General features: G+C 36.0%; 1 long non-coding RNA gene across 1 annotated transcript in view; it reads left to right on the top strand.

Moving 5' to 3' along the window:
• Positions 1 to 21,602, top strand: part of LOC128929105 (uncharacterized) — a 93,111-nt gene extending 71,509 nt beyond the window's left edge. Inside the window, exons 2-4 of the long non-coding RNA XR_008475062.2 lie at positions 9,191 to 9,282; positions 20,856 to 20,922; positions 21,234 to 21,602. This is a non-coding gene — a long non-coding RNA (uncharacterized LOC128929105). The remainder of the gene's footprint in view (positions 1 to 9,190; positions 9,283 to 20,855; positions 20,923 to 21,233) is intronic.
• The last annotated feature ends 3,381 nt before the right edge of the window (positions 21,603 to 24,983 follow it).

The following is a 24,983-nucleotide window of genomic DNA, read 5'->3' as shown; positions in this document are numbered from 1 at the left end:
GATGCTTAACCTGTATTTTGTGAAGGATTTTTGTGCTATGTTAATGAGAGATACTGATCTATAAATTTATTTGCTTGTAATGTATTTGTCAGGTTTTGGAATCACAGTTATGCTGGTCTTATAAAACATGGGCAGTGTTTTTTTCACCTCTATATTTTGAAACAAACAAAAATAATGCCAGCAATTTTTGCACATTGATTTTGTATCTTGAGACTTTGTTAAAGTTGCTTATCAACTTAAGGTTCTGGGCTAAGATGATGAGGTTTTCTAGATATAGGTTTATGTAATCTGCAAACAGGAATCATTTGACTTCCTCTCTTACTATTTGAATGCCCTTATTTCTTTCTGTTACTTGATTACTCTGGCCAGAACTCAAATTTTGTTTATACCTTCTTTCAAATCTTAGAACATATTTTTTTGTATTATTTTAAATTTTGTGTCTGCTATTTTCATTATTTCTTTGATTCAATGTATGTGTTTCTTCTGGCTGATTTTTCTCCTGGCTATGGATAAAATTTTCCCGCATTTTCATAAATTCAGAAATTTATGATTATATGTTGTATGCTACTAAGACTACATTGGTTAGTGTCTAGATTTTGTTATATGTCTTAATAAAGCATTGAGTTTTCACCTTGAATGCAGATAATTTTCCTTTGTTTCAGCTTGACACTGTTGAGCCTTTTTAAATTTCTTTAATAAGATTAGTATAGAGTACTCTTTAAGGTTTTATAATGCTACTCTAACTCCATAAGCTTTCTGAGTTATCAGAAAGTGCTCAAGGTGTTCATGGAGTTCTCTTTTCTCTGGATACTTGAAACTCTGCTGTCTACCCACATTGTGGAAGTAGCTTTTATTCAAAAGATTTATGGTAATTTTTGTTTCCAAAATCCAAGCTTCACAAATAGTTCATTCTTTAATATCTGGTTGATTAGTTTAGCAGGATTATCCTGTTCTGAGCTCCTCTCCGCAATCTAGTTAGAATGGTAACTTAATCCAGAAATTTAAATAAATGATTGAGGATAATTTGTTTACTTTGCTCAAGGAAATCAGCCCTCTATATCCTTTAGCCCAATACATCTAAAAATGCTTATCTTATATAATTTTTCTAATTTTAGGGTGGTGTAAAAGAGGAAGACCAGATCATTAAAAGTTGGATAATAGTAAAAATGAACAGAAGTGAATAAATTTAAGATCTATTTTTCTTTAAAAATTGGATTAAATGTATCAGTATATCTTTCCAGTTCTTAACTATAGACATTAAATTGTTATAAAAATATCGGTTAATTTATTTTTTGAACAAATGAAGGCAATCTGAATGAATAAAACTTGACATACACTTCTGAGTTTCTAAAATGTTTTTTGACCTGATGCTTCAAATGTGGCTGACAGGAGTCCCAATAATTTTGTGTCCACTGAGTACTGCTATCAAATAAATATGTTATTGCTATACTTCACTGAAATAGTTATGTCTCTTTGGGTATACCATAAGCTTTGAGGGAAGATACTTGTGGGAAAAAAACTTTAAAGTCTTGTTTATTTATGTATTTGTACTCTTATAATGCCTGGTTTCTTCTTTCCCTGCTCTAACCTGTGCTTCTGTGGTTCCAGACTGACACAAGCGAAGGTATCAGGCATTATAGAAAATTGGTTATTTGGTGCCAGTATAAATGAGAAGGCATTCTTTTTTTTTTTTTTACAAAATGGAATATTTTATATATTTGTTATCTGTTTGCATTTCCTTTTTTTAAATATATATTTTATTGCGTTTTAGGTTTTGGGGGTACATGTGAAGAACATGCAAGATTGTTGCATAGGTACATACATGGCAATGTGGTTTGCTGCCTTCCTCCTCATCACCTATATTTCTTAATATTTACAAAATAAATGTTCACAAGTAGTTTTGAAATGACTCTTAAATATTGAATATTATTTATTTTTCAAAGAAATACAAAAATATCCAAGTAGATGAGTTTCAAACTCAACCCATTGCTTTATTAATAAAAAAATTTAATCCACAAAAATATTGCTTAATAATATTTAGAACTAAATTGAGAAAATCCCACACTGATGATTAAGAAGATCAATATTAAGCTTGGTGCTTACTGATGTATATCTATTTTTACTGGAAAAATGATACAGAAATTTTATCTAACAAGAACATATTGGAGAAATATCTTTGAATTTACCATTGTCTCTAAACAAGTGACAGATTCATGTCAGAACTGCTCTAATTTGTAACATCAATTCTTTCAGCCATGCCTGGGATTTTTACTACAATGTGAGAAGAACCAATGCATTGATCTGACAGAAAGTAATAGATAAAATAGTTGTATGACAATGTTACCACTCAAAATAACTAGAAATAGTTTAATACTTTGTTATATATTTGACTTCTGTGAGAAAATGTAATAAGACTTCTGATATTTCATGCAATCAATTAATGCCTGCATGTTTTTGTTCGGTTCCAATTTATGCTTCCACAGACATACCTCTGACAATTCTCTCTTAATTGTGTTTGTTCCTCAGAAATACAGGAGTACAATTCTGAGAGAATCTGTATACTTAAATTGCTAACTGCTTGCTCATGCCATTAGAAAGCACTTTATTTAGTAATGGAATCTTTGTTAATTGTTTCATGTGGAAAATGAACAGTTATGATAACAAGTAGGTTTTAATGGTTCCATTTATATGTTGGTTGGATTGGACCAAGAAATATATATGTCTAGGTAAATGTAATTATTCTTAGAATTTTATTATAACTATAAACGGCATGAATATATAATAGGGACTTTGGTATGTTATCAGATATAATCTAGTAGTCAAGTTCTCTCTCGGAGATGAAAATATGATTCTACACTCTGGCATTCCTAAGTAATCTCTATCACTTAGGCTAGTTTACATCAGTTTATTTTCTGCTGTTCTAATTTTTTTCTTCTTAACTTAGTTTTCAGCTTTGTATTTTCTTTCTTAGTATATTGACTCAAAGGTAAAAATAAACCCACCTGTGGTTTTCCAAATAAAAACAATAAAAACATTTACTTCAAAAATTTCAAAAATTTATTAGACTTAACTCTTCAGAGACCATGGGGTGAAGGTAACACAGTATAAACTTTACCAATCTACCGTGTAGTAGTTCTCTTTCCTGTCATTCCTTGGTCCTCATTTTGTTTCTATAGAAATATCCTGAGGAATTCTAAATATTCTCTTTTAAATACATGTAATAGAGGATCCCAGACACTGGTTAAACTCCTCTCAGGGAAATGTATGCCTCTGACATTGTAATTATTATATAATAGAGGCCACTTATGTTTTTATTTCCAACATAAATTAAATAGAGTTCTATGTCACCTGTCTTATACACCTAATCATCAAAGAATCTAATAATATATATATTTAAATTATGTTTCACTACCAAAAAATTAATTATATATAGACCCTATGGATTAGTAATATGTTATATGAGATATTATTATGATGAAGATACCCTTATGGAAATTAAATGACTTGACACAGAGAGTTCATATTTTTGAGGGCCACAGAAAATAATGATGATTACCTAGAAAAATGAAGGGAGAGGGTGAAAGAAGACAAAACTAATGAGAACTGGATATGTCTAAGTTTAAAAGAATCCAAGTTAATGGAAAATTTGGAATAGAGAATAAGAAATAGCATAGAACTGATAAAAGCTCGAAAAGCAAAAGGGATGAAAGGAAACAGGCAGAAGATAAGACTGATCTTGAATGAAAGAGGGAAAAGTTGGAAAGGAGAAGGCATGTGAACATCCATGAGCAAGGAGATAAATACAGGCTAGCAGCGATAGTGTAAGCCATCCAATATTATAAATTCAAGTATAAAAACTGGATTACTTAACAGCAGATATTATAACTGAAAACATGAGAATGTAGGATTTTGACCTTTATTGCAAAGGAAGGTGTATAAATTATTAAGTAAAGGGAAATTTATTTTTTTTTAAATAGTACAAATTTGGTTGACTGACAGGAAAATAATATAGAGTTTAGAGTTATATACTACAAAAATTTTAATAGTGCAGCTATTACAAAGGAAAATGAAAATAATTATAAAATGAAAGCAATGGGAAAAAGGAAATAAAATTGAAACTGAATTTTATCATTTTTTGGTGCCCTTGTCAGTTTAAAAACAATGTAAGTCATTACAAAGTAAAAGTTATGCTTGATTATGATGGCAGAGACAGCCTGTCTGGGGAGGCCACTGAGAGGAAGACAGCTGCAGTAGGGGAGGTGGGGTCAGGGCTGCACACTCTATGGAACCCATGGGAGCTGGAAACAAACAGGAGCCCTACCATCTACCCAGTTGGTGGAGTAGAAGCCCATGCTCCCGGGCAGAGCTGCAGCTGTCTAGGTATAGCTCCAAACCCTGGCATTACTGAGCTCTTGGGAGCCCAGGAAGCCCCCTGCCCTCGCAGGCTTGAAAGTACCTGCTTCTGTTTGCTGTCCTCTCTGGACTCATGACACCTGCTCTGTGGTGGATCCTGGTGATGCCCCACCTTCCATCCAGGGAGAGCCTGAAGCCTGGGAGCCAAGTTGCCAGTTTCAGGTGAAGTCTGCAACCTGGAATGAGAACTTCATTGATGACCATTCAGCCAATCAGATGGCACTTTTTCCAGAGCTGCCTATACTTGCCATGGACCAGTCAGCATACAAGAACTCCATTCTGAGCACATAAAAACCCCAGACTCAGCCAGACTCACTCACTCATCAAGAAGACCTGCCTGCAGAAAGGAGCTACCTACTACAGGTCTCTTTTCCACTGACAGCTGGACACTCAAAAGGACAACCTGCCTGCAGAAAGGTGCTATTCATTTTGGGTCTCCTGAGAGCTCTTCCATCACTCAATAAAGCTCCTCTCCACCTCGCTTACCCCCTAGTTGTCCATGTACCTCATTCTTCCTGGTTCTGAGATAAGAACTCAGGACCTGCCAAATGATGGGACTGAAAGAGCTGAAACACAAATAGGGCTGAAACATGCTTCCTCCCTGTGTCCTCCATGTTGTGGGCAATGAGAAGAAGAAAAGAGCTACAGTCCTTTGGGGACCCCAGACCTAGGGGCTCTCTGAGCTACAGCTGTAATACCATCTTTGGGCCTCTGTGGTTCTTGGTATCTCCAAGCTTCTGGGTGCCACCGAGTTCCCCTCACCCAGATGTGGGTACCCACAGTAGTAGCCACTTGCAGTACATCCAATCCAGCCACAGCCTTGCACAAAGGCTGAGGCAGGAGAATCACTTTAACCCAGGAGGTAGAGGTTGTGTGAGCCAAGATGGCACCACTGCACTCCAGTCTGGGCAACAGAGCAAGACTCCATCTCAGAAAAAAAAAAAAATCCTCTTTATATGCACTTTACACAGCCTTGCATGATGCCAGTACCTTTGCTGAGACCTAAAGCTGTGAGCCCCACCAGAGAGGTCAATGTGCCTGGCTCTGCACAGTGGCCACACCCCACACTCACTTTCTCACACACCCCTTACCACTTCTGTCTGGCTCCCTCTTGGCAGGCATGGGATCTGGGCTAGTAGAGTGAACAAAGTGCAGCCTGCTAGGCTGAGTGGGCAGAATGAGCCCAACAGGCCCAAGCAAAACTCAGGCATAGGTGCCACCAGCCACAGAGGTTTTCATCTGGAAAATCAACACCCTAAGGAACCTGTGACAGTTATGCAGTCTAAAATTAATATCTGCACATGGAAAAATGTTTTAAAAGTCAACTAAATTATGGGAAATAGATGTGGTTTGGCTCTGTGTCCCCACCCAAATCTCATCTTGTATTGTAATAATCCCTACTTCTCAGGGGCAGGAACAGGTGGATATAATTGAATCATGGGGGTGGTTTTCCCCATACTTTTCTCTCAATAGTGAGTTCTCCCAAGATCTGATGGTTTTATAGGGCTTCCTTCTTCACTTGGCACTGATTCTCTCTCCTGCCACCCTGTGAAGGGGTGCCTTCCATCATGATTATAAGTTTCCTGAGGCCTCTCCAGCCATGTGAAACTGCAAGTCAATTAACCTGTTTTCTTTATAAATTACCCAGTCTCAGGTATTTCTTCATAGCAGCATGAGAATGAACTAATATAGAAGTGTTTGTAGCAAATGCTGAAAACCATTAATATTTTAAATGAAATTGTTTATATAAATCAGTAATATAATAGTATGGGGCAGGAACCCCTTAAATTGCCACTTAGGATTCTAGATTCCTTGTATTCAATAGAAGTGTATATATGTTATTAGGTGTTTCTTGTCAACACAGAAAAATGCTCTGGATTTCTGTGCCCTTCCTTCTTAGAAAATTGTTTTAACTGAGAAAGAATATTAGAATATCTTTTTATGGGTACATATTTGCACATATATATGTCATACCTGAGATATTTTGTTACATGAGTAGAATGTGGAATAATCAATCAGGTTATTAAGAATGTCAGTGACCTTGAGAATTTATTATTTCCATGTATTGAGGACATTTCAAGTCCTCACTTCTAGCTATTTTCAAATGTACACTATATTGTTGTTAACTATAGTCACTCTACTCTACAATTGAACATCAGAACTTATCACTTCTATCTAACTGTATGTTTGTACCCATTTAAAAAAAACCTTCTTAAGGCCAGGTGCAGTGGCTCATGCCTGTAATCCTAGCACTTTGGGAGGCTGATATGGGTAAATCACAAAGTCAGGAGTTCGAGATCAGCCTGGCCAACATAGTCAAACCCATCTCTACTAAAAATACAAAAATTAGCCAGGCATGGTGGTGCATACTTGTAGTCTGAGCTCCTCGGGAGGCTAAGCCAGGAGAATCATTTTAAGCCAGGAGGTGGAGGTTGTGTGAGCCATGATGGCTCCACTGCACTCCAGTCTGGGCAATGGAGCAAGACTCCATCTCAAGAAAAAAAATACTCTTTATATGCACCTTCCTCATATACACCTATATCCTTCCCAGCATCTGGCAATTATCATTCTTCTTTCTCCATTGACAATAAGATTTTTCTTTTAGCTCCACATATATAAGAAAGTCAATTTTACAATCATATAATCAGAAAAAGTGACAGCTTTGCCCTTTCTTTTCTATTACTTTTTGAAATAATTCTTACTTGGTGATCATAATATATCATTATTTAGGTATGTCATTTATTTCTATTTTATATTATTTTAATTATAATTTTTGTTTTTGTAATCATGAATAAGATTCTTCTGGAGATTTTTTAAAACTCTCTTTGTTTTTGCTGTTAAACTTATCCTGACTTTATAAAATAAATTTGGGGCTATACTTTATGGATTGGAATATTTTAAATAATGTTGGAACCATTTTTTCTTTAAAGGTTAGATAGAACTAATCATTAAATAATGTGGGCCTGCAGCATTTTTTATTCTTACATTTTTAATCCCTCTTTCAAATTATTTAATAGTGATTGTTCTATCATGTTTTATACTTCTTATTACTATTTTCATAACATATTTTGTTGAAAAGCATTAATCTGTTGTTTTTAAAATGTATGTATTATAATTGTATAAAGTATTGTTACAACTGGAATGTTTGCATCACCTCAAAATTCATATCCTGAAAGCTAAACTTCAATGTTAAAATTTTGGGTGTGGAGACTTTGAGAATTGATTAGATTATGAATGTGAAGTCCTTATGAATGTAATTAGTACCAATGTAAAAGGGATGTTGGGAGCTTCCTCTCCTCTACCACAGGTGAGTTTATCATTAGAAGATTGTTATTTATGAACCAGAGACTAAATCTATGGATGGCTTGATCTTGGACTTCCAACTTGAGGAACTTTGAGAAATAAATTTCTGTTGTTTATAATCCACTCAGTTTATGGTATTTTGTAGTAACAACTCAAATGGACTAAGTCTAATATTTCTTGTCATTCTTTTAATTTTGCCTGTATACATAATTATGTAGCCTTTCTCATCAGGATCAGACATTCTGATCTGGAGAAAAATTTTGAATAAAGCAGGTTTCAAGTAGATATTTCTTTTATGTGGATGGCATGGCAGCTCAGGAGGGCAGACCTTTTAAAATTATCAGAATGATAAAAAAAAAACTTGGTATTAAGCATCCAGGACATTCACAATACACTTTAAAATGTTCACATTCCACAGTGATTATATTTATGTTTTTAAAGTATATTCATAGTCTTATTCATAAAATTATGTTAACAATTAAATCATGATAGCCCTTATGCCAAAATTTGTACAAATTCTCTATAATTGATAAAATTTCTCCTAAGGATTAATTCCTGTATACACAATAAAATTGGGTATGTTGCTCAAGGCATTCTCACAATTATATTTCAATTCTTTTAGGCATTCTTTCTAGCACAAGTTTATCATGTCTCCAAGTGTTGTCTTCTGGTAGAAAATTTTGCCACATTCATATCATCTATAAGTTTTTTCTTCTGTATGAGTTCTCCAATGTTTATTGAGGCATGACTTCTGGCTAAAGGATTTCCCACATTCTCTGCAACAATAGGTCTTTATACTGCATGTATTTTTCAATGTACATTGAGGTATGACTTTTTTGTCAAATGACTTTCACATTCAATGCACACAAAGGCACAAAGCGTTTTTCTCCTGTACGTGTTCTCTGGTGTTCTATGAGATATAATTATGAGTGAAGGCTTTCCTACAAATACATAGCATGAATTCTTTGATGTTTGAATCAGGGTTGACTTATGTGAAAAGGCTTTTCCACAGTTAGAACACCCATATGGTTACTCTAGTGTGATTTCTATGATGCCTAATGAATTCAGACTTGTGGCAGAAGGCTTTTTTGTACTCCTCACAGATGTGTAGTTTCTCTGAAGGTGGATCTTTATTCATTTGTACATAAGAAAATTGGTTACTGCTGGTTTATACGTAAGTGCTGTATTATAGCTGAAAACTTTCTCACAGTGGCTACATTCCCAAGATTTTTCCTATTATGTCTTTTATCATAATTTATACACTTATCTAACAACTTCCTATACAACTTATTTTTTTAAGTAGTTTCCCTTAAATCTCTTCAGGTCTAAATTTAATTTCAAACTCTTTCCCGAAGGATCTCAGTTATTAACGGTTCGAATTGAACAGAAATTGTCAGTGTTCAAAAGTGATACTTTCCTGAACATTATTCGTAGCTTCTTATCTTGGGCAATCAATGTCTTTTTTTAATTGAAGGATGCACCTTATCTTAAAAGCATGCTGGGGAGGACTCAAGATGGCACTGTAAGAACAACCCAGGATTGGAGCTTGTGTTGAATCCGCAAATGGTGAGTCAGAGCTGCATTTCCAGACTGATCTTTGTTGCCCACAGAACGGGGAAACTCCCAAGTATAAAAAGACACGGGACGCCAGGCAGTAGGTCTGCCTGGCGAAGCCGGCAGCCAGGGTGGCGGCGGCCGGCCCTACCCAGCAATCCCCACAGGGCGCGCTTGTCCAGGTGCCTTGTTGAACCGGCAACCTGAGACTTGAGAGGGCTGGACTTGAAACTGAACGAGACTTGGACAGTAGCCCAGCCCAGGGGATTGCAGGGACAGATCGTTTGGGATACCCAGTGGGACAAACAAAACCGCGATTTCAAACTATCCTGGGCAGACGGTCCGAGATGCTCTGTGGGGGAGGGGCGTCCACCACTACCGAGGCAACCCACCCCAACTGAGATACACGCCCACTGCTGACGCAGCCAGCCGTTGCTGAGGCAACCCGCCACAACTGAGATACATGCCCACTGCTGACACAGCCAGCCGTTGCCAAGGCAACCTGTCCCTACTGAGATACACGCCCACTGCTGACTCAGCCTGCCGTTGCTGAGGCAACACGCTACAACGAAGAGACTCTACCGCAGGGCGTGGCGGAGACCACAGCAGAGCCTGCAGGAACAGTGCAAATCACACAACAGCAGGGCGGAGCCTCGGCAACAAAACAGTGGCTAGTCTGCCTTCTAGCTGGGCAGGACACCTCATGAAACATCCAAAAATAAAGCCCAAACTCCTCAACACAGAGAATTTGAGAAAAAAAAGGGGGGTTTTTTAATGAGCTCTGTTGCAGCAGAATCAAACATAGCAGCCTAACAGCCCTGAAGGAACAACAGAGCGCACAGCTCAGCAATTAAACCCCTATAAAGTACAAACTGTCTCCTCAAGCAGCTCCCTGACCCCTCTATATCCAAAAGACTGACATTAGGCAGGCATCATCCTGGGACAAAGATAGCAGAAAAATAAACTGGTAGCATCCCTCGCTGTGCCACAGCTGCTAGAGGTGCACCCCAGACAAGCAGGGTCTGGAGCGGACCTCAGCAGTCGTACAGCGAAGGGGCTAGACTGGTAGAAGGAAAACCATGCAACAGAAATACTTCATCATCAACATTCTGGGTGTCCACTCAGAGACCCAATCGAAAAGTCAGCAACTACGCAGATGACCAGCGGACAAATCCACAAAGATGGGAAGAAACCAGCGCAAAAAGGAGGAAAACACCCGAAACCAGAACACCTCGCCTCCTAGAAAGGACCAAAACTCCTCACCAGCAAGGGAACAAAGCTGGACGGAGAATCACTGTGACGAAATGACGGAATTAGACTTCAGAAGATGGATAATGAGAAACTTTTGTGAGCTAAAAGATCATGTATTAAATCAATGCAAAGAAACTAAGAACCTTGAAAAAAGATTCGAGGAAATGATAACAAGAATGGATAATTTAGAGAGGAATATGAATGAATTAAAAGAGCTGAAAAACACAATACGAGAACTTCGTGAAGCATGCACAAGTTTCAATAGCCGAATTGACCCAGCAGAAGAAAGAATATCTGAAGTCGAAGACCAACTCAATGAAATAAAATGAGAAACCAAGATCAGAGAAAAAAGCGCAAAAAGGAATGAAGAAAACTCCAAGAAATGTGGGACTATGTGAAAAGACCTAACCTACGTTTGATAGGTGTACCAGAAGGGGACGAAGAGAATGAATCCAAGCTGGAAAATACTCTTCAGGACATCATCCAGGAAAATTTCCCCCACCTAGCAAGACAGGCCAACACTCAATTGCAGGAAATACAGAGAACACCATAAAGATATTCTGCAAGAAGAGCAACCCCAAGGCACATAATCGTCATATTCAACAGGGTTGAAATAAAGGAGAGAATACTAAGGGCAGCCAGAGAGAAAGGTCGGGTCACCCACAAAGGGAAGCCCATCAGACTCACAGCAGATCTCTCGGCAGAAACACTACAAGCCAGAAGAGAGTGGGGGCCAATATTCAACATTCTTAAAGAAAAGAACTTTCAACCCAGAATTTCATATCCAGCCAAACTGAGCTTCAGAAGTGAAGGAAAAATAAAATCCTTTGCGAACAAGCAAGTACTCAGAGATTTTGTCACCACCAGGCCTGCTTTACAAGAGCTCCTAAAAGAGGCACTACACAAAGAAAGGATCAACCAGTACCAGCCATTCCAAAATCACACTAAAAGTTAAAGACCATCAACATAATGAAGATTCTACAACAACTAACAGGCAAAACAGCCACTTAGCATCAAAATGGCAGTACCAAATTCACACATAACAATATTAACCCTAAATGTAAATGGACTAAATGCACCAATCAAAAGACACAGACTGGCAAATTGGATAAAAATCCAAAACCCATCAGTGTGCTGTATCCAGGAAACCCATCTCACATGCAAGGATACACAAAGGCTCAAAATAAAGGGATGGAGGAAGATTTACCAAGCTAATGGAGAGCAAAAAAAAAGCAGGAGTTGCAATTCTCATCTCTGATAAAATAGACTTTAAAGCAACAAAGATCAAAAGAGACAAAGAAGGCCATTACATAATGGTAAAAGGATCGATACAACAAGAAGAGCTAACGATCCTAAACATATATGGACCCAATGCAGGAGCACCCAGATACATAAGGCAAGTTCTTAATGACTTACAAAGAGACTTAGACTCCCACACAATAATAGTGGGAGACTTTAACACTCCACTGTCAATATTAGACAGATCAACCAGACAGAAAATCAACAAGGATATCCAGGGCTTGAACTCAGACCTGGAGCAAGCAAACCTGATAGACATTTACAGAACTCTCCACCCCAAATCTACAGAATACACATTCTTCTCAGCACCACATCACACCTACTCAAAAATTGACCACATAATTGGAAGTAAAGCACTGCTCAACAAATGCAAAACAACTGAAATCATAACAAACAGCCTCTCAGACCATAGTGCAATCAAGTTAGAACTCAGAATTCAGAAACCGACCCAGAACCGCACAGCTTCATGGAAACTGAACAACTGGCTCTTGAATGTTGACTGGGTAAACAATGATATGAAGGCAGAAATAAAGAAGTTCTTCGAAACCAATGAGAACGAAGACACAACGTGCCAGAACCTCTGGGAAACATTTAAAGCAGTCTCTAGAGGAAAGTATATAGCAATAAGTGCCAATATGAGGACAATGGAGAGATCCAAAATTGACACCCTATCGTCAAAATTGAAAGAGCTAGAAGAGCAAGATCAAAAATACTCAAAACCCAGCAGAAGACAAGAAATTACTAAGATCAGAGCTGAGCTGAAGGAGATTGAGACACGAAAAACCCTTCAAAAAATCAATAAATGCAAGAGCTGGTTTTTTGAAAAGATCAACAAAATAGACCACTAGCCAGATTGATTAAAAATAAAAGAGAGAACAACCAAATAGATGCAATAAAAAATGATAAAGGGGAAATCACCACAGATTCCACAGAAATTCAAACCATCATCCGAGAATATTACAAACAACTCTATCCACATAAACTAGTAAACCTGGAAGAAACTGATAAATTCCTGGACTCCTGTGTCCTCCCAAGCCTAAACCAGCAGGAAGCTGAAACTATGAATAGACCAATAACAAGGTCTGAAGTTGAGGCTACAATTAAGAGCGTAGCACACAAAAAAAGCCCAGGTCCAGACGGGTTCACACCTGAATTCTGCCAGACACACAAGGAGGAGCTGGTACCATTCCTTCTAAAACTATTTCAAACAATCCAAAAAGAAGGAATCCTTCCCAAATCATTTTATGAGACCAACATCATCCTGATACCAAAACCCGGCAGAGACCCAACGAGAAAAGAAAACTTCAGGCCAATATCCATGATGAACATAGATGCAAAAATCTTCAATAAAATATTGGCAAGCCGATTGCAACAGCAAATCAAAAAACTTATTCATCATGATCAAGTAGGATTCATCCCGGGGATGCAAGGCTGGTTCAACATACGCAAGTCTATCAACGTAATTCACCACATAAACAGAACCAAAAACAAAAACCACATGATTATCTCAATCGACGCAGAGAAGGCATTTGACAAAATTCAACAGCCCTTTATGCTAAAAACTCTCAATAAACTCGGTATCGATGGCACGTATCTCAAAGTAATAAAAGCTATTTATGACAAACCAACAGCCAATATCATACTGAATGGGCAAAAACTGGAATCATTCCCTTAAAATCTGGCACTAGACAAGGATGCCCTCTCTCACCACTCCTATTCAATATAGTACTGGAAGTTCTAGCTAGAGCTATCAGGCAAGAAAAAGAAATAAAGGGTATTCAAATAGGAAAGGTGGAAGCCACGTTTTTTGCAGACGACATGATAGTATACCTAGAAGACCCCATTGCCTCAGCCCAGAAACTCCTGAAACTGATGAGCAACTTCAGCAAAGTCTCAGGATATAAAATCAATTTGCAAAAATCACAAGCATTCGTCTACACCAACAACAGACTTAAAGAAAGCCAAATCAAGAGCGAACTGCCATTCGCAATTGCTACAAAAAGAATAAAATACCTTGGAATACAACTCACAAGGAACGTAAGGGGCCTCTTAAAGGAGAACTACAAACCACTGCTCAATGAAATAAGAGAGGACACAAACAGATGGAGAAACATTCCATGTTCATGGTTAGGAAGAATTAATATCGTGAAAATGGCTATACTTCCCAAAGTAATTTACAGAATCAACACTATCCCCATCAAGCTACCACTGACTTTCTTCACAGAACTGGAAAAAACCACCATGAACTTCATATGGAACCAAAAGAGAGCCTGCATAGCCAAGTCAATTCTAAGCAAAAGGAACACAGCGGGGGGCATCACACTACCGGATTTCAAACTATACTACAAGGCTACAGTAATCAAAACAGCATGGTACTGGTACCAAAACAGAGATATAGACCAATGGAACAAAACAGAGGCACCGGAGGCAGCACAACATACATACAACTATACAGTCTTTGATAAACCTGTCAAAAACAAGCAATGGGGAAAGGATTCCATGTTTAACAAATGGTGTTGGGAAAACTGGCTAGCCATGTGCAGAAAGCAGAAACTGGACCCCTTCCTGACACCTTACACTAAAATTAACTCCAGATGGATTAAAGACTTAAACATAAGACCTGGCACCATAAAAACCCTAGAAGGAAATCTAGGCAAAACCATCCAGGACATAGGAGTAGGCAAGGACTTTATGAACAAAACACCAAAAGCATTGGCAACAAAAGCCAAAATAGACAAATGGGACCTAATCAAACTCCACAGCTTCTGCACGGCAAAAGAAACAGTCACTAGAGTGGATCGGCAACCAACAGAATGGGAAAAAATTTTCGCAGTCTACCCATCTGACAAAGGGCTGATATCCAGAATTTACAAAGAACTCAAACAGATTTACAGGAAAAAAACAAACAAGCCCATTCAAAAGTGGGCAAAGGATATGAACAGACACTTTATGAAAGAAGACATATATGAAGCCAACAATCATATGAAAAAATGCTCATCGTCACTGGTCATCAGAGAGATGCAAATCAAAACCACATTGAGATACCATCTCATGCCAGTTAGAATGGCGATCATTAAAAAATCTGGAGACAACAGATGCTGGAGAGGATGTGGAGAAAAAGGAACACTTCTACACTGTTGGTGGGAGTGTAAATTAGTTCAACCATTGTGGAAGACAGTGTGGCGATTCCTCAAGGCCTTAGAAATAGAAATTCCATTTGACCCAGCAATCCCATTACTGGGTATATATCCAAAAGACTATAAATCGTTCTACTATAAGGACACATGTACAGGAATGTTCATTGCAGCACTGTTTACAATAGCAAAGACCTGGAATCAACCCAAATGCCCATTGATAATAGACTGGATTGGAAAAATATGGCACATATACACCATGGAATATTATGCAACAATCAGAAATGATGAGTTTGTGTCGTTTGTAGGGACATGGATGAATCTAGAGAACATCATCCTCAGCAAACTGACACAAGAACAGAAAATGAAACACCGCATATTCTCACTCATAGGCGGGTCATGAAAAATGAGAACACATGGACACAGAAAGGGGAGTACTAAACACTGGGGTCTATTGGGGGGAAAATGGGAGGGCCAGTGGGAGGATGAGGTGGGGAGGGATAGCCTGGGGAGAAATGCCAAATATGGGTGAAGGGGAGAAGAAAAGCAAAGCACACTGCCATGTGTGTACCTACGCAACTGTCTTGCATGCTCTGCTCATGTACCCCAAAACCTAAAATGTAATAAAAAATTTTAAAAGAAAAAGCATGCTTTGCTGTCATCCTGAGTATCACATCTTATTTGATGCCTTCATAACCTATGGAGATGAGGTTGTTCTTTTAATATTTTTCCTTACTCTAACATGCAACCTTACATAGGCTTTGAACTGCATTTTGAGTGAGGGACCAAGGAAACACAAAGAGACTGCCTATCTTTGAAACCCATGTAGTGAATACAATATCTAGTATACTTCCAATTACTCCTTTTAGCCTTAGGTGGCTGCATTTGGGATTCCCAAGATCCTTGAGAGTCCTCAGCAGGCTAAAGGGTCATGAGGTTTAAGTAACTGTAAGTAGTTAAGTGACTGGAATAGGGTGGGTGAGATCTTGCATGTAAGAGTAAAAGAACATCTTATAAGTGTTATATAAATATTGCTAGACAGCTTCGCCCTCATGTTGAGCAGGTATTCTCAACTTGTCATAAGTTGCAGTTGCATTAGAGGATAGCTGGTCTCACTGTCTTCACTTTGTTGACTGACGACAGTAAAGGTTGAAAGGATTGTGGAGTAAATAAAGGAAAATTTAAGGAGGGGAAAGTATGGAAGCATTTTGAAAAGTTACTGAGGCTGCAAGAGTACCTAGCTCTGTCTTTTGAGCTCTTTTGAGTAGCTGCTAGGCATACTATACATGACATCTTTTTTCTACATAGAAATGGGTTTGACTTGGATTTGAATTATTAAACCATGGCCTCTTTTTTTTTCTTAGAAATCTATAAATACAATTTACTAATAATATGAACGTGATTTTTTTGGTTAAAATAAAAAATCGTATATGTTCTTGAAGGGTATGCTCACTTCTAGATTTTTAAATAAAAATCTGTAGATACATTTTACTTATAACGTGGTTTTTTTGGTTAAAATAAAAGATCTTATATGTTCTTCAAGGGTATGCTCACTTCTAGATTTTTAAAGAATAACACATATTGAGAGGCGGTTACCTTGCAAATAGGTGTGTCTCAGACATCTGAACTTGGGAATGGCAGAAAAAACCTCAGGTGTCCTGGAAAATGAGATTGGTTTTGACAAGGAAATGTCAAGTTGTCTAAGAAGCACATGCTGAAGTGTGGGTGTTAAATGTTTCTATCTTCTTGTAGATAGTTCAGCAACTAGAAAGTTAATATTAATAAGTCAGACAAGGAGACTGTGTAGTTATGCATGCATTTTCAGGAAAAATATATCCCAGCTATTAAGGGCTTATAATGTAATTAGTTTCCAGACAGCAGAAGAAGGCTTCTAAAAAATCATGAAGATTCTCAGGTCAAGTCGTCATGGTGTAAATTGGATAGTTTGATGCTTGTTATCTTGTTTTTATTCTGTATGATCTTTTAGTGAAATCTTTTGAATGTTTAAAAATCAACAGAACAATATGATTGTCAGTGAAAAGAAGCATCCCTCTGACAGAAGGGCTCATCATTGAATTCTAAAATATTTGAGGATTTTTTTAGAAAAAAGAATTGATACACTTGGCTATTGCCTTAATGTGTAGTAAAAGGAATATAAAATTTTAAAGGAATGATATGTTTAAATAGATTGAAGTATCAGCAAAGCAAATTACAACTTTTCAACAGCAGAGAATAAAAAACAGTACTGAAAATAAAATAATGAAAGAGGAATTGATGCAATACTTTTGCATACAGTTTACCAAACCTAATGGGGAATTTAGCAATTTTAGAAGAATACTGTCAGATGAGAATTTAGATAATCATTATTATGGTGAAGCAGTGTAAGAATATGTATTTTCTGGCGTAGCATTCTGGGATATTATATATGTGTGCTTCAAGTAAACAGGAAGTAAAAAGAAGTAGTAACATGATAACTTTGGAGCAATAAGGACACAGTCAAGAGGCAACTAGGATAAAAGAAATAGATTTAGATATTAGTCTAATAATTCAATGTATAGTACGTATAATTGTCACAGGTTGGGGTCTGCATGGAAAAGCTTACATTATTTTTTTCCTAGAAAGCTACATTTAGATGTCAGTATTTTTAGAATTCCAGAAAAAAAAAATTGTAAAACAGCCTTTTGATTCTACTTTTTTGTGACCAAAGCAGACACAAATGCACTGATAGTTTTTTGAAAAGCGAAATAGATAATCCAGAAATAGAAATGCATTTTTCTTTAATGATAGGCAGTATAACAAGGAATTTAGTAGCATGAACTCTGAAAACAAGCTGCCTGACTTTACCACATACTAGCAGAGTGATATTTTGTAATTTGTATAACATTTCATATTTGTTTCATTTATAAAGTTGGGGCTGATCATGTTATCTATTTCAAAGATTTATTATTAGTTTAAATTAAATTAAAAATGTAAAGTACTTAAACAGTGATTAGCACATTGCAGTTACTATATAAGTATTTGGTTCATTTTATAATTTTCATCATTAATTATAAAAAATGTTAGTTACTTAACTATGGTCCATGAGTTACTGGTATGTTGAAGTGTAGGACAGAGTGAAGTTCAAAAATTAGTATTTTAAAAGTAAAAATGGAAAGTATTAGACATAACCATTACAATACCATGTAAACTACTTGAGGATGAGGATATTAAATAGATTATTCAGACTAAAGAGAATTTTAGAAGAAATCAGATTCTCACATTAAATTTCTAAATAGGTGAGAAAACTCATGGAGGGCAGCTGAATTATCAAACAGAAAAATACTATGGAGATCATTTAGCCAAGATTGTGGTGTTTAAAATGTGAAAAATACCATCTGATAGCAGAAAGAAATATCTAAAAACATCATCTGGCAAGAAAGCAAGTGATTTTAGGAGTAGATATACAATTTAGCATTGTATCAAACAGTTAAAATGACAAAATGATACAACAGAGTTTAGAAGCATTGGTCTTCAAATAAGGCCAAACTAAATTTGTGTCCAAACTCTAATACTATGTGAGAAACTACATGAGCCTCAGTTACCTTAGTTATAAAATGAAGATATAATGTCTATTTTGGATAGTGTCATTAAGGTTAAATATAATAGTAAATATAAGGTACCTTGCAATGGCCAGGAAAAGAGTAAGACTACAAGGTATAGTAAGTAATATTATTAGATTTTTTAATGAATTAAAAGTGTTGAATGTTAAGATGAAAAAGGAGACTGCAAAAACAATCCTAATGTGACTAACTTGATTTATAAAATATTAATAACATTTATATTTAAAAATTATGCCTACTAATAAAAAATATATGTGTTAATGTACTTTATTAATAAAACTTTTGAGGATCATCTAGTATATTATATCCCCAACAGAAAAATTATAAAGTGCTAATTAAATACATTGGATAAATAGGTACTAAGTTATCATTAAGTTAAAGCATCAAGGCAATTAACAGATGAGAAGGCAGGTGTAGTGAAAATAATACAACATTGATGTTAGACCTAAAATGATAAATTACTGTATGGTAAAGAGCAACTCAATAGAGCAGGAGAAGGAAACAGCTTTTGAAGGACTTAATTTAATGAATTTTTGGGACTGTAAGAGTGCCTGTCATTGAGAAGTTTTGATATATGTATATACCCATTAAACAATCATCATAGTTAAAAAATTGAATATATTAATTACGCCAAGTATTCTCTGTGGCCAGTTATTATTACCTGCTTTTACCTTTTGTGTCTTTCTCTGGCAACAACTAATATGCCTTCTGTTACTATAGATTAAATTTTGAATTTTCTAGAATTTTGTATACATGGAATTATACAGTATGCATTTTGGTCATTTAGTTTATTTCACCTAGTCTAATTATTTTGAAATTCATTAATGTTGTGGCATGTGTTATTAGTTCATTCCTTTTATTGTGTAGTGTTCAATTGCATAGGTATAGCACCAACTGTTTGTTCATTTTTTCATTGATGGTAATTTGGTGTTTCCCACTTTTGATTATTATAAATAAAACTTATAGTAGTATTCATATTCAGCAAGAAGACCTAACTATCCTAAATATATATGCACCCAACACAGCAGCACCCAGATTTATAAAGTATGTTCTTAGAGACCTAAAAAAAAAATAGACTCTTGCTGTTAATGATTCTTTGTGCATGATGAGTTGGATTTCTCTTGCTGCCTTTAGAAATGTCTGACTTTGTTTCTTAACAATAATTTTGCTCACCTTTCTTCGAGTTGACTTTATTTAGAGTTTGTTGACCCCCTTGGATATGTAGATAAATGTTTTTCATCAAAATTGAAAATTATTTGTCCATTATTAAAATATTGTTTTGAGTCTATATCTTTCTCTTCTTATTCTGGGATTCTATTATGCATACACTTTACAGGTCTCTAAACTCTGTTTCTCTTTACTGTTTTAATGTCCCTAAGCCTGGGTTAAACTCAATTGACTAATCTTCAAGATTGCTGATTCTTTCTTCTACCAGCTGAAATATATTGTTGAACCCCTGTAGTAAATTTTCATTTCAGTTACTGAAATTTCCAACTCGAACATTTCTATATGTCCCTTTTTATAATTTAAATTTCTTCATTGGCATTCTCAAATTGTTTTCATGTTTTCCTATAATTCTTTGACATGGTTTCCTTGAAATCTTTATACATATGTATAATGCTTTCTTAAAATACTTTTCTAATAATTCCAGCATCTGTGGTTCCTTAGGGAAATTGTCTATTGTCTTTTATTTTGCCCTGTGTATGGGCCAAATTTTTCTGTTTCTTTGCATGTCTGCACATTTTAAATGATAATGTGGCAACTGTGGAAATTAAGTATTCCATGTCCTGGGTTTTATGTTGCTGTTTGTTGTATTATTGTTGCTGTCAATTGTTTGTTTAATAAATTCCATGAAGAACTTCTGTAATGACTGTATTCATTATTGCTGTGGCCACTGAAATCTATTTTCGGTTAGCTTAGTGGCTGGACACAGATTTCTCTTTTTTTTTTTTTTTTTGAGACGGAGTCTTACTCTATCGCCAGGCTGGAGAGCTGGAGTGCAGTGGCGCAATCTCGGCTCACTGCAACCTCCACCTGGGTTCAAGCGATTCTTCCGCCTCAGCCTCCCGAGTAGCTGGGACCACAGGCGCGTGCCACCACGCCCGGTTAATTTTTGTATTTTTAGTAGAGATGGGGTTTCACCATGGCCAGGATGGTCTCGATCTCTTGACCTCAGATTTCTTAAATAACCTGAAGCAGTTTCTCACACCCTTTGATGAAGGGCTCTGTGTGTGTGCTGGGGCATGCTTTGAATGATTAAAGAGTTTGCAAGACTCTCAGCCTTCACTTTCTGTTTTTGCAGAGGCCTCAAGCTCAGACAGAAGTGAGAAACTGGATCCCTCTCAGGTCTTTCTGCACAAGTGTCTTGTGTAAGTATTTTTATCTGCCTCTTATTTTCTCCCAATGTTATTGCCACTTCAGATAATATGTTCAGCTGCAATGCTAAACAATTGTCATGGACATTTATCAACAAAATCTTTGGGGATAAAGCTTTCCTCACTGAGCAAGTTTGCAGGTCTAATGAAAGGAAGCAGTAAGAATGGCAATTTTCCAGATAGCTGCTAGACAAATCAAGCTATTATAATTCCCTGAGGTTTGGGCTTGGAGGGATCTACAAAACCATCTGTTTTCTCCAGGTGATGTTAAGTTTTTATTATTGTTGTTGTTGTTGTTTTAACAGAGACTGGGTTTCACCGTGATGCCCAGGCTGAACTCCTGACCTGAAGTGATTTGCCTGCCTCCGCCTCCCAAAGTGCTGGGATTACAGGCTTAAGCCATTGCAACCGGCCAGGTTTTTGTGTGTGTGTTTGTTTGTTTGTTTTAAATGTGATTCAAAGAAACAAATCAAAAGGAGTTCAGAAAAACAAACTCTCTCTAGATTGCTTTTATGGGTTACTATTATCAAAAACTATTATGGAAGAGGTAGGTGATGACATATGGAAGCTATCAATGAATTAAGAAATTCATTAAATATTTTGCATTTTATTTACTGTTAAAATTTATAGAAACTTTAAATTCAAATTTTCTATACATTAAAATATAGAGAAAATTTATGTTTCTAGGGCTTATTCTTTTATTGAAAAATTTAAAATTTTATTGTAACTTTACAAGTTAAATATTTGGAATTGGCTAGTAATAAGCAATTCAATATTAATTTTTAAAACAATATTTTTCATTGTGGATAAATTACATTAAATCTCTTTCTAGTTTTTTAATTCCAGTCTCATCAACATATATTTGTAAAAATGATTTCTCCTCACTGAATGTTATTAATATAAAACACGGAAACAACATTATTCCTTGTGGTTACCATTGTCATCAGTCGGTCCAAGATTAGATAATGAGCAAGAAGCAAGTTCATTTATTATATTACAATACTTTAAATATAGATACGGTGTTTTTTCAAAGTATGTATGTATCTTTGTTGTTCAAAGGATATATATAGGTACAGACACACACACACACACACACACACACACACTTAATATGAGGAAACCATTATTTCATGTATAACTTTTGTTGCATTATAATGGCAGACTGACAGCCTTTAAAATATAATCATGGTTTGCCACATTACCTATCTTTGTGTTCTTGTGCTGCCTTTGTGTTCTCATCCTCTTGCAATGAATGCTATTTACAGTTTTCTGTTACATTTTACCAATTATATTTACTAAAATGTAATTTTCTCTGTAGAATCATGTAATTTAAAATGTGCTTATAATTTGTATGTCTGTGGCTTTTCAACTTATTTGATTCTAGTAATAATTTTTGTATTACTGCAACTACTATTATTATTTTGATAATAAAAATAAAACTGATTGAAAACTTAAACACATTTGCTAAATAGCTGCTTATCACAGATGTTTAAACAGTAATGAATAAGAGGGCCCCTGGTCTGTCCCTTCTCTTTCTAATGTCTTTCTCAGAAAATAAGAAAGCAAGAATGTGCCCACCTGAATCCACTGCTCTCCCCTGCTAAATAGGGCTCCTTGGAAGTGATACCCTTCATTCTCTACCAAAAAATTCTCAGACCATTCCCGTGTCCTCTACCACCCTTTTTGCTAGATATGACTTCATTGGGGCAAATCATACTCTGGATTTGTGTACCCATTACCTGAAAATGATCAGATGGTAGACATTTCAGAGAGTGTTAACAGAGCAGGGTTTATGAACTAGAACAGCTATATTGTTCAAGGTAGCTATGTATCTCAGGGGCACCTAGACATCCACATCACTTAAAAATACAGTTGTAAAGAGTGAAAATTGGATTTGTCTTATTTAACAGCTTCTTAGCTTTCTTTTAAGTTTTGTATCTTTATACATATGAAATGTGTGCTTCCATTATACTCTCCTGCCTTTGTTCCAGGAGATGTGACTATTGGGGTAGATTTGACTTATCACACTTATGGTCAATATTCATTCATTCATTCATTCGACAAATATTTATTTAATTCCTACTATGTGTCAAGCAGTTTATTTGGTGTTGATAATAACAGCAGAATAACAACATCAGAGTCTACCTCACTGACTTCATATTTCTGAGGAAAAAAATTTTCAGTATTTAATTAATTTGTACATGCCTTTATTAAATGGCACAACAGTTCCGCTCCTAGGGATATTCTCCAAATAATGTCTTACATTTTTACATGAAAATATGCAAGAACACATTTGCATCAAAACAGGGAAATAACCCAAAATCAATTTGCAAGATATTTCTTGTATACTGTGCTATTTTTAGAAGTGCCATACTATAAAGCACTGAAAACCCCCGCAGGAACTAGGTTTACATGTATAAGTAAGGACTATATTTTTAATAAAATTAGTGACATAATTTCAGAAGAGGTATTCATTATAATATTTGGACAGCATGTTAAAACATTCACAGCTCTTAGGATAGATATAAGTGGAACTTATAAATTGGATTTATGAAATCCCATTTATAAATTTAGATATAAGTGGGATTTACAAAATCATGGAAATAACAAACCTCCATTCTCGTGAATGTTTATTACAGCAGGTAGGTGCTATGATAAAGTTTCATAGAAGATTGCACTGAAAGGTCCAAACATTTTGATTTCATGTTAATTTTTACATTCTATATTGATTATACGGATGCTCATTGTATTACTCTTCACATCTCTTCATCAGTCTCAAAGTTTTTTTTATACTAAATTAGAAAAGAATGAAGATTGTCAAGCAATGATACATTGGCTTCCATCCTGGTAGACTATGGACTTACTCCAACAGGGCTTGTTAACCCAAGTATTTGAACAGATGATTATGATTACTTGACTAAGATTTTTCTTTTTCTAAGGTTAAAATAACAGTGATGGTACAACTCTGTTCTGGTGAGGGCAAGGCCATGTTCATGGGCCTGGAAGTATGTGGATGAAATGTAGTTGAGTAATTTAAACAAAGAAGGCTAGGAGACCAGATGAATTTCTACTTGCTATTCCTAGTTGTCTCTTTCTCCTTCTCTCTCTTACTCTCTCTCTATGTCTGTTTCTGTATCTCATTTCTATCCTTCTTTTCCTCCCACTCATTCTATTTTAGAAAGATAAAGGAATAATCTTTTGGAAGAAAAATAACACCAACTTCTGAGAAGCACCTATAGCAAATACAAAGTAGTAAATCTAAGGACAAAGGGAAGTTTCCATGAAGGGAAATAAATCATTCAGTAACAAGTTAGAAGATGTTTTTTTATTTGTTTAGAATAGCATAGAGTTCCAACAGGCATTGGAAAAATTTAAATGGGTAGAAATCAATGCTGGGGAGAAGACATGTCAGGGAGCTGAAGCTCAGGCTTCATTCTGCAAGAATTTTGGAAAAGGTAGGCATTTATTTACAATATACACCATAGAGACTTACAACATAATTGTTTATAAGATTTTTGGTGATTTTCTAAGGGTGAAATAACAGTGGTTCAAAAGCATTTGTTCCCTAGGTAGAGAATAGAGATGTGTCTTAAATATCTATTATAACCTCTACAGTTCATGCTATGCCATCTTGCAGCAAATGTCCAATAATTCTTATTTCAGAAGTACATAACTGTGGAATGTTTTAGTAAAATACATCAGAAAGAACATTCTTTGTTAAAGAGCACTAAGGTGCATAAAAGGCAATAATAAATTATAGTTTCAAAAGATTCCACAGGGGTTGGAGAGTTCTCAAAGAACTAAAAATAGAACTGCCATTCAACCCAATAATCCCTTTAGTGAGTATATACCCAAAGGAAAATAATTTGTGCCATGAAAAAGACACTTGCACTCTATGTTCATTGCGGCACTATTCATTATAGCAAATACATGGAATCAACCTATGTGCCCATCAGCAATCAATTGGATAAAGAAAACATAGTACACACACAACGTGGAATATTACACAGCCATAAAATGGAATGAAATTGTGTTCTTTGCAGCAATATGGATGA

Source organism: Callithrix jacchus, chromosome 10, assembly GCF_049354715.1.
Source record: "Callithrix jacchus isolate 240 chromosome 10, calJac240_pri, whole genome shotgun sequence".
Classification (NCBI taxonomy): Eukaryota; Metazoa; Chordata; class Mammalia; order Primates; family Cebidae; genus Callithrix; species Callithrix jacchus.
Note: the sequence above shows the minus strand (reverse complement) of the source record. Positions and strands in the feature narration are given on the sequence as shown.